The following is an 11,533-nucleotide window of genomic DNA, read 5'->3' as shown; positions in this document are numbered from 1 at the left end:
AGGAATGAAAACTATTTCATAGCAACAGGAGAAATAAGTAAGAAAGGACACAGCATCTTCATGGACTGGAAGCCTTGTGATATTTATAAATATGAACAGAATTGTATTCCCTCATCAAAGTAGAATCATGCAATATTTGTATAGAAGTTACCAGTGAATGTGGGCAACAACCAACCTTGAGGATCATTTTGTTTGAGAATGGAAATTTCTCACATGGTCCAATAAGGTACCCCTCACCATAGTTCAGTAAGTCAAGCTAGAATCTCTGGCTCTGTCGGGATTGTGGGTTTTGTGGGAGATTGTGTCATGTAGATGTGGGCTAAATACTGCAGGTGATTCACCTCAGAAAGTTAAGCTCTGGAAAACCATCTCTATCACAGTGACCATTTCGGTTAAAGAAACTGATTTTACACTGTTTTTAGCGTCCTGCATTTTATCTCTTACTTTATATCTTAATCCAACACTCTTCTCTAGAAAAGAGGTGTTTATTGTTATTTGTCAGTAGCAATAACAGCCGGGTGATTCTAGATATATCCTTGTTAAAGTCAACACAATTATCTCCAAGGGGAATACATACTTATTTCAGACACGAACTTGGCCCCTGTTTCATATTTGTCTAGTTATGGCTAGTTCATTGTACTTTATCTCCAAAAACACAAATATCTCACATTTTTCGAATTATGTGTACACTCTAAGCAGGCATCTTAAGTTGCTACTACCTCTTATTTATATTATTTTATTCACTTCCACAACAACAACAATAAAAAAAAATACTTCCTGTTCATTGATAATTAGATGTTTTGCTTCATTTGGATTTCCTCCAAAGTCTTCTGTTCAGATTCAGCTCTTGTAATTAATTATCCTCTTGCTGAACAACTGAAAACTGAAGTCTGACCAAAGTACATCTCATCCCACACAGATGTCCTAGTTACTCCACAAAAGGTTAATTAATCATAAGAGGTGCTTTAGAGCAGGAGGCGCTGGAAGAAATTCAGACCTAGTTTCTGGCAACATAGAAGAACCACCATCATGCCCGTTACTATTGAGCTCACACTGAGAGAATCGTTTCCATGGAACAAAAATTCAACTGCACAAAATAGCTGGTGGATATAATATCATGCCTTAGTTAACGGAGCATGCCACTTCCCAGTCACTGATGATTCAGAATCCCAGACTGCCTGTAAGGGAAGGTCAGCCCTGTTTATCCTCATTTAACAGAGGTGCCTGAAACTCCTAAATCACAACAATGGCAGAGCAGTCTTCATCTGAAGTTCCCCTCTCTTTGGCTGGGTGCCATTTCATTGTGTGAATGAGCCCTCCTCTTCAGCCAAAACAGTCTACACACAGCCTTCCAAATACACCTTCCACTTTTTCACACTGTGGTTTCAGTCATGCTAATCCTTCCAAGTCTTGGAACAGCCTTGCCTGCTTCCACTGTCTACCCAGAGCTTATAATTCAGCCGAGAGCCAGTTCAGATACCTGACCTTAGGACATTTTAACCCATAGGAAGTGCTTCTTCTCTTGACCTAGGGGCAGCTGTGGTACAGTAGAAGGGACAGTGTCCTGGGCAACAGAAAATATATGCACTATGGGCTCCATTACATGTATAGCTTTGAGCAATTTGTTTAACTCCTATGACCCTATGCCTTCTGCTCAATAAAAGAGGAAGAGTAACAGGTACTCGGTGGGTTTTCTCATGAAAATTAAATAGAATAAAGTATGTGAAAATGTTTCTCATGTGCTCATATTTCTTGGCTTACTTGATTATTGACCATTCTTTTTTTTTTAAGATTTTATTTATTTATTTGAGAGAGAGAGAGAATGAGAGAGAGCACATGAGAGGGGGGAGGGCCAGGGGGAGAACCAGACTCCCTGCCGAGCAGGGAGCCCGATGTGGGACTTGATCCAGGGACTCCAGGATCATGACCTGAGCCGAAGGCAGTCACTTAACCAACTGAGCCACCCAGGCGCCCGATCATTGACCATTCTTACATTTTCATTTTGCGTGTGTGTGTTTTTCTGCCCTTTAACAAAAGATGTGACAGAATGTCACCAGGTTGTCCTTAAGATAGTACTCATCATCAAAGTAGCCATCCTTAGGAGAATAGGAAGATGGTTCCATTTTTCCAGGAACATGGATGTCATAAACTGTGTGTTTTAAAGAAATATGAGAAGACATTTCCAGACCCTGGGAAGGAAACTGTTGGGAGAGCAGAGAAGGAAAAGAGGTCAGGACTCTGAGACCAAGAATCTAGACCCACCATGTCCAAGCATTTGAGGACCCTTTTGTGGTACTGGAAGTGGCTGCAAATTGAACAGGAAGAGAGTCCACTACAGTGACTCAGGCTGCCAGACGCAGGATCCATAAGAGATAAGCCCAATTCTGGCTCCCCTCACCCAGGCCAGGTATGCATCTGCCAACAGTATACTCTCTGGACAGTGAGAGAGGCTGTGTATGGATTTCCAGGTCCCTTGGGAGTCAGAAAAGAGGGCTCCATATTCTGTAGATGGAATAGAAGTGATGCTCTGGTAGCAGCTATAAATTTTCTCATCGTGTTTCATAAACGATGAGTATGCCTTTTCTCCCCAGCTAGACTCTCAGCTCCTGGGGACCAAAAACTTGCTTTACATTTTTTTTTTATATTTTCCTCAGGGCCTGGCCCAGAGTACAGTGTGCCCTCAGTAGATTCCAGTTTGCTTCCCGGGGCCTCATTAGATGAGCCACTTTTCTCCTCCTTTAGTCTCCCATCCCTTGTTTATTGCTTATTCGTGGCTTAAACCATATTAAAGTAGATTCTAAATCAATGTTGAAGGTTCTAGATGGCTGATGTTTTCCCCCTGCTGAATGATTCACTCCATTTCTCTTGGAAGCCCCCACTGAAACAGAGAATCAATGAGCTCGAAGCAAGGAGAGAGGGTGAAGGAAGCAAGAAAGAGGCTGCGGTATGTGGCTTGCCCTGAGAGCAAAAAGTGGGACTTGTCTTTCAAGAATAAGATTCTGTGAGCATGATGGCAATTCTAGTTCACAGTGGCAACAACGTGGCAATGCTGCTTCTGGAGAGAGTCAGATCTTCCTGGCCTCCTTGTCTACCATGTTTATTTAGTTCTCATTTGGGAGTCTGTCTTGAATGGAAGTATAGGGAAGATTTCCTTCCTGTCCAAGATGTCAACCTGTAAAACACATTGATTGAAATAAGTAACAATTTGCATTCAAAGCACATTTATTCAAGGGTTCAAATCTCTTTGCAATGCCCACTCTTCAGAGATAACAAGGTACTTATCAATTATCTTCATTTTAAAGATGCCAAAACTGAGTCAATAAAGTCAAATATCAAGTTCAGCCGAATAGAATTGGAACCCAATTCCATCCTTTTTATATATATAATTATTATAATTATTATCATTCAAAGGCATTTCTGATGCTAATATAGCTCACTGTGCAGAATTCAGCCAGCACCTGAAATGCAGCCAGGGAGACGGTGTTTAATAAAAAATAATTCCGAGACCACAGCACTCCCAGTTTTTGAAAGCCTTAAAATAAATCCCAAATTTATTCATAATAGAAATAAATCACAGAATCCAAGGTACAAAATTATTTCCACAGCTGCTCCAATAAACATCAGAAAAGGCCTTGCCAACTCCTGACTATTCAGGCTACTGTTGTACAAAAGAGGAGGTTTTTTTAAAAAAGAATAACCCTTTCTGGTCCTCATGAAAAGCTAATAAGTAGGCATTGTCAGGTTCTAAAAAGAACATGTTCAATTTCAAGTCTTCTCCAAACCTTCTGGTTACATTTACTCATTTTCTCGATTAGCAGGTGTTTGAAGCCCTGAGAAATGTTCTCACTGCTCTAATTTTATAGTCAATGGCATATATACAGATATATAGAGATCAAAAGAGATCTAGAGATAGATGTGTATCTTGTCTATCTCCCTAACTAGATTGCTAGCTGTTCCTGAATCCTAACTGGAGTGAGAGTGTCTTCCTGTATCTCCCAGGTAGATAATTACTATGGTTTGCTCATGGAGAGGACTTCAAAAATGCATGTTGACTGATGACTCAATGTAGATATCCAAGCTAATTCTAAATGGATGGAAAAGTAATGGTGAGCTCAAGAAATCATCTCACATCATTACCCTTCCAATTGTAAACAACAACAACAAAAAAAAAAAAAAAAACAGTGCTCCAAATTATAGAAACAGTAAAAAGAGCTTTCCAGGGGAAGAGGATACAGTGGGGAGGGAGGGGTGTGGGAGTATGCACAGGTGGAGCACAGAGGATTTTTAGGGTGATAAAAAATACTCTGTATGATACTACAGGTGATGCTTGAACAACGCAGGGATTAGGGGTGCAAACCTCCCACACAGATGAAAACCCATGTATAACTTCTGATTCCCCAAAAACTTAACTACCAATAGTCTACTGTTGACCAGAAACTGTATCGATAATATAAATAATTAACACATATTTTGTATGTTCTATGTATTATATATTGTATTCTCACAATATAGTAAGCTAGAGAGAAGAAAATGTTATTACAAAAATCACAAGGAAAAAACATTTACGGTACTGTATTAAAAAAAAAAGTCTGTGTATAAGTGGACCTGTGCAGTTCAAACTGGTGTTGTTCAAGGGTCAAATGCATAATGATGGATACCACAGAATATACAACACCAAGAGTGAACCATGTGTAAACTATGGACTCTGGGTGACAATGACGTGTCGATGTATGTTCCTTAATTCTAACAAATGCACCACTCTGGTGGGGGATGCTGATCATGGAGGAGACCGTGTACGTGTGGGGCTGGGGTACGTGGAAATTCTCTGTACCTTCCTCTCGACTTTGCTATGAGCCGAAAACCACTCTTTTTTAAAAAAAAAATTTTATTTATTTATTTGAGAGAGAGAGAGCATGAGATGGGGGACGGTCAGAGGCAGAAGCAGACTCCCCGCTGAGCAGGGAGCCTGATGTGGGACTCGATCCTGGGACTCTAATATCATGACCTGAGCCGAAGGCAGTTGCTTAACCAACTGAGCCACCCAGGAGCCCCCAGTCTTTTTAAAAATGGCCTTTTATTTTTTTTTTAAAGACTGGTATGTATGTATGTATGTATGTATTTACTTATTTATTTATTTATTGGAGAGCATGAGCACAAGCAGGGGAGAGGGAGAAGCAGGCTCCCCACTGAACAGGGAGCCCAATGCAGGGCTCGATCCCAGGACCCTGAGATCATGACCTGATCTGAAGGCAGACGCTTAACCGACTGAGCCACCCAGGTGCACCTGGCTTCTTTTTTTTTTTCCCAAGTGCTCCTTCCTAATTCTTTGCAAAGTTGGAATAGCAACCCCATGGGCCACAGTGGTGTACGTTGGAGGTTTCCACTCAAGGATTTAAAGTGATAGAATTGCAGCTATATTGGGCACCAGAGAAATCTGGGTGCAAAGACTAATTCTCTTACCAGATGGGTGTACTTGAGCAAGTTAACTAAATCTCTCTCATCTGTAAAATAGGTGGGACAACAGCTTTGTTGCAAGGATTAAATATGCTCATTCACTCAAAGCGAGCTGACATGAAATGAGCCTTCAATTAATGTGAGTTTCTTTGTCTTTCTGACTCCTTCTCTCCCAAGGCACAGTTTTCCCATAAAAGCGCAGGTGGGCTAAATCACTAAAGGACCCCCCCCCAACCCCCCCGCCGCTTCTCTCCATCACTGTATTTCTCAACTTCTAAAACTCCACATGCCCCTGGATCATACAAAGTTGATCTTTCCCAGCCTCCCTGTTGAGTTTTATAGATTGACCGCCCCCCACCCCGCAAGACGGGCTGGAAAATTAAAAAGGCAAAGAGGACACAAATATTCCCCGAACATCTCTCCGAACCACAGAGAGCGCCGTGGACGAGCCCACATGTCTGCATGTGGATGAGTGTGGATATGTTGTAGAGTGAAATTTTCTTTTGCTGCTCTTGGGTTACTTAGCCTCTGCCATAAGAATTCAATTATTCCCAGAAGTCAGAGACGAGTCAAGTCAGCTGTTTTGCTTAAAGGAGCAAGACACGACTTAAAGCACCAAACAGAAAACTCGGGAAAGAAGAAATTGTTTGGGTGCCTAAACAGTCACTGATGTTCTTGCCAGCAACCCGAGGCAGGCTTTCACCACCTGGTTATTTTCCAAGAAAAAATGCAAATGACACATCTATTTGCTTTGTGATTTATCAGTAAGCTGACATGCTCCCACTGGATGACGTGGACCCAGGGAGGAAGGAAGAGAGGTAGAAGTGCCGGGAGGAAATGAAACAGGTATTTGGTAGACTTCCTTTACTTCTTATTCTGTCTTCATCCTGGCAGGAATCTGCCAGACTTGTTCAAATGCATTACCCAATTTGTACCATTTGTCAGACAAAGGGATCCATGGGGCCCAAGGTGTCTGTGGCCTGGCGCAGGGTTAAGCGATGGCCGGAAAACATGTCCACGATTATCTGTTAGTCTGTAACAGAAGGAAGGGAGCCAGCAGTTTGTAGAGCATACCTCCAAAGAAGTCTCAGTGGGAACTGTCAGGGAGACTTTGAAAAAAGTTTAGAAAAAAAAAAAAAGGAAAGAAAAAAGATGTGATATGCAAAATAATTTTAATATATGTCAAGAAATGGAGATCTCTACGACCTACCAGCAACTGTATGTCCTGGTTACCTTTTGTCCTATTCTGCAATTTCATTTTCTTGATATTAGCTACATTCTTCTAATTGTTTTGTCCAATGCCAATCAACATATACAACACATATATAGCCATATTCAAAGAGACTAAATAACCTTTTCAGTCATAAAATCTGGGCGACAGTAGATATCTGACATCTCAGGGTAACCTTCTAAGATTTGCAGCTTTTCTCTTTCTGACACATACCATTTAACACACATAGGCCATCTCTGGCAAAGAAAGCCGAGATCAGCAACTGCTTTATCTGAAGAACTCACAGGCATTAATTTCTAACAAAGCTAACCTATCGTCGAGTGCGGCAACACAATACGCCCAGACACCCACAGAGGTGTGTGCACACACCACACACGCGCATGCACACACACACACACACACTCACACCCTACAATTCTGCTCTACCAGCCTGTAGTCTTTCCTGCCTGGGTCTGGGAGAAACAGACTAAACATGTTCACCCACCTTTACATTTTCTGTACAAACCTGATTAGAACCAGTCTCACTTTTTCATTCTGTTCTTGGAGCCATCTTCCAAAAAGAAAATCCACTTGTACAGGCAAGTGTGGAGCAACGTCTAGAAATAGATACTGAGGCTCAATGAACACTTTGTCTTTGACCTGATTAAAGGCAGCAACAAACAAAATGGGGAAACAGAGTGGCTCCCTCTTTTAACCGAGTCTGGTTGTCATCTCTCCATGTTTACTGATAAGGATACAAGACAAACCAGACAGACCCAGCCTTGCTCTCATTGAATTTAAGGAGCAGAAACAAACAAGTCAAAAGGCAATTTCAGGACAGTGTGATAAGCACTGAAAGAAGAGTAAGTAAAGGATGTGCCTGGAGCGCAAAGGGGACCATCTACCCTGGGAGGTGATTAGGAGTCAGCCTGAGGAGGGACCAGAAAGGGAGACCATGGTCAGGAGGGAGAGCCCAGCAGGAGTCCCAGTGGTCTCTGGGCCTGGGGTGTATGAATTCCACAGGGGCCTGCTGACCTGTAGAGCTGATCAGATCACAGAGGCCTTCTAAGCCATGATAAAGGCTCCAGGGGGAGGCCGAGCGCTACTTGAAGCAGGGGAGCCCCATGATCAGATTTGCTCCTTAGAAGGAGCACTTTGGCTGCTGTGGAGAGAATGCACTGGAGAGCCCAACAGTCAGAAGTGGGGAGAGCCATTGGAAGGCCTGATGGTGGCCTTACAGACCAGGCCGAGAAGCCCGAGACAAGTGGACAGATTCGAGAGTCAACTCTACTTCCATTACAATTTTTTAAATGTTTTCAATAATTTAAAAAATAATTTACAAAGAAACAGAAAGAAATAAGGAGCAAGCTGAGTCCCTACCTTCCTTCAAAGAGGTGAATACTTATGATGCGCTGGGGGCGGTGGGGAAGGAAGACATTTAGCCAAATATTCTTCAAATACAAATTATCATGTCATATTTTCTCTTAGAAAGTCGCCATGTCTCACTCATCTTCTTCACGGAAATTCTTGGTAATTGGAAGAACTATGGACTCTGTCTTTACTTTGAACACAGAGCCGTCACACAACTCTCCGGGCCAGTAGCAAATCCTTTCGTAATCCTCTGGCAGGTCCTTTCCACCGGCCCTACACAGCTACGGTTTCAGTCCTGGCACGTGTTCACCATTCCACTTTCTCAAAGCAAATGAGTGAGCAAACGGCAATCAATGTTCCCAATAAAAGTTTTAGGAGATAATTACAGTGATGGGAAATGTAGTCATTACAATAGTCATGCTGGGTTTGTTGTGATGCTACTAATCACACCAAGTTTTCTGATTTCATGTAAATTGCAGGTACCTTTACTCCTGTAGGAATCTCTATTAATAGATAATGTCATTATGCTAATAGCTGCTTAAAGTATAATTTAAGAATTTCAAGTGATCTAAGCCAGATATTTTAAAACACTATAATAACCTAACAGATATGAGCCAAAAAATAAATCTTATCACATTTAAGGAAATTATTTTTAAAGAGAGACACCTGCATTTTACCCATAAAAAAATAGAGTTATACTAGTTGGAGCTAAGTGATTAAATGTATGTGTGTTTTTTTAATTACTCAACAAAACAGGAAGTCCAAATGTTCTGCTACCTGAGCTTCAGTTTATCCCTAATCTGGGAGTGTTTACACACACACACTACAATTATGGAAAATGCATAGTATACTGCCATTTATTCATTCATTCAACAAACATTTATTAAGTGCCTACCTTATGCCCAACACTATGCTAGGCAGTTAGCATCCAAGAAAAGAATAGAACATACTTACAGACCAGAAGGGGCAACTTATATTTAAATATGTATGATATTGACATACGTGCCAAATTAGAGACCAGAACAAGGCACTATAACACTATAAAGATGTTCTTAACTTGATCATGGAGGGCCTCCCAGAGGAAGCAATTTTTAAGGCAGGTCTTAGAAAAGTCAAGAGTTTTGCAGATAAATTCAAACAGTAGAGGGATAATCCAAGAACAGAAGAAAAGACTGTCCAAGGATACAGAGGTCCAAAAGGGAACTGTGTGATCTGGGGGTTATAAAGGCTAGAGCTCAAGGCCCATTAGGGAAGGGTCAGGAGAAGACTGCAAAGGGCTTAGTGTGCCACCCCGAAGCCACTGGAGCGGGGAAGAAGCGTAGATAGATTATCTTTGACTTGCTCTTTAGGAAAAGAGAATCTATGCGCTAAGACACCATTTGTGTATTTCATCTATTACAGTTAACCATAGTGACCATGTTGTCCAAATTATGACATGGGGTAGACTATTGAAAAATAAGATTCTTCTTAGAAATTCAGGAAATTCTCCCTTCCCTCTCACCCCCTCATCTTGCTCATCCTTTAGTCTTCAACTTTAGCATCACTTCCTTCAGAAGTACTCCTTGACCACTCCAATTAGCCAATGACCCTACATCTGTGCCTAGCCACATTGAGAGTACACTGTCACCTGCATGGGGTCATGTGCAGGCTGCTGGAAAGTACCCTTACCTTTCCTCTACTCTTCATACACTTAAGTGAAAACATTCACACACATACATACACATAAAGTGTTGAAATTCTCAACACTTCCTAAGGGCTTGGTCAGTGTTATCTGGGAGACTCAGTTAATTATCTGGCTTACAGTTTAATAGGAAAGAATTATCCAATTAACTCTCGCTTCACAGTCCTCACTTAAAATGAGGGCACAGAGGAACTCTATTTGGAGTGGTAGAAGAGGGGCGTTGGGGAGGTGGGGAGCAACAAGCTAGCAGGGTAGACTAGGGGGGAGGGTCCTTAGTAGAGGGACGGTGGGAGGAAGCAAAGGGAGCCCCAGGAATGAGGGACCCTGCAGGGGAAAGACGTAAGAGCTACTGAGAACTATCTATCTGATGGCCCAGAGCTTCAAGTTCTACACATAGAAATTTCCAGAGATATCCAGTGACCTCACAAAATAAAAGCCACAGGAAGATTTCCTGTCTCAGTCTGGTCTTCTTGGCTCATCAGAAAGTAGTACACTGTTTTAATATTATGACGTTTCTGCCACCTGCATCACCCTTCAACTGTCCCACCACTATGAAAGCAGTCCACCAGTACTGAAGTCTGTGGCACTCCCACAGGACAGTCTGCAAATGCCTGAAGCCCCACTCAGTCAGGGCAGCACCGGCCAGCCATATTTAGGGATTCTAATCTTTCCACATAAATCACTCCCTCTGGCTCCTTAATCATGGGTGACAACTTCCAGTGCCTGCATCTCGCGCTCTGATTTCCCTGAAAGGTCTTGCAAGCTAAGCAGGGTTAAGCTGAGTCAGTAACTTGGATGGAAGACACACGAACCACACAGGAAATGCACAAAATGAGTCAACAGGCAGCACATGTCTCTCTGAACCTCCGCTTCCCACTGTCCGGAAGAGGGACTCCCCAGGTCTAGAACCCCGCTGTTTTCTGAGTGAGGAGCCAGCCTGCAACACCACAGCACCCTCCACTCACCTGTGGAAGCCGGAAGTTAGGCTAGGATCCCAAAGGGCCCCTTCAGCTTTAGTAGGCTCTATGCTCATGCTCCCGACTTCCTTTAAGAGGCAGAGTACCCGAATCAGAGTTATATCAGACCCAACTGAGTTGCTGTGGCAGGAGGACTTTCAATCACACCGGGAAGAATTTTGGACTTTATCAAGACTCCTAGGCCATAGCTGCTGCGAATGAGTCTGTGTTCCAACCCTTTATTATTCTGAATTTAACCTACTTTCGCCCCATACTTCCTTATCTATTAAACAGGCTTCTTGGTGATAAACTCTGATCCTTTGCCTCTGATTGTGATGTTAAAATCCATGTGCTTCTGTGTATTTGCTTGATTTCCTGATACAAGACAAGAGAAAGGTCTCTAAGTACCAATTCTTATAATAATAAGTACCCTTTTCCCTCAGTGCCTGCTCGTAACAGGCACACTTCTGAGCACTCCATTCAGAATAATCCATTTCAAACTTCTCAACAACTCTACAGGGAGATGAGAAATTGAGGCACAGAGAGGTTAAGGAACTTGCCTGAGGTCACAGAGAGCAAGAGGTAACACTGGGTAGTCAGATCTCAGAGCCCGAGGTCACCTTTAGACTCTTGCTGTTACTGAAGTTTCTGCCTCATAAAAAATTGGGAGGAAAATAAAAAGAAAATTGGGAGCATAACAAGAGCTTACAAGGAAGTGATATAAAAACATACATATATACATACATAAGACCATGGAAGATGATAATCTCCAAAGGGGGGAGCAGAAGCCACTGGACCTTCCTGAAAGGAATATGGGGCGGTGAGAATGATTCAGTGGAGAGGTGGAAATGAATATTTACT

General features: G+C 42.3%; 1 long non-coding RNA gene across 2 annotated transcripts in view; it reads right to left on the bottom strand.

Moving 5' to 3' along the window:
* Window positions 1–704: 704 nt before the first annotated feature.
* The window catches only part of LOC145720479 (uncharacterized), a 104,502-nt gene continuing 93,673 nt past the window's right edge, over window positions 705–11,533 (bottom strand). For both annotated transcript variants that reach the window (XR_014143411.1, XR_014143410.1), the window contains one exon: window positions 705–3,172. This is a non-coding gene — a long non-coding RNA (uncharacterized LOC145720479). The remainder of the gene's footprint in view (window positions 3,173–11,533) is intronic.

Source organism: Leptonychotes weddellii, chromosome 3, assembly GCF_054177405.1.
Source record: "Leptonychotes weddellii isolate Sample4059 chromosome 3, ASM5417740v2, whole genome shotgun sequence".
Taxonomy (NCBI): domain Eukaryota; kingdom Metazoa; phylum Chordata; class Mammalia; order Carnivora; family Phocidae; genus Leptonychotes; species Leptonychotes weddellii.
This window is presented reverse-complemented; position numbering and strand designations above follow the sequence as displayed.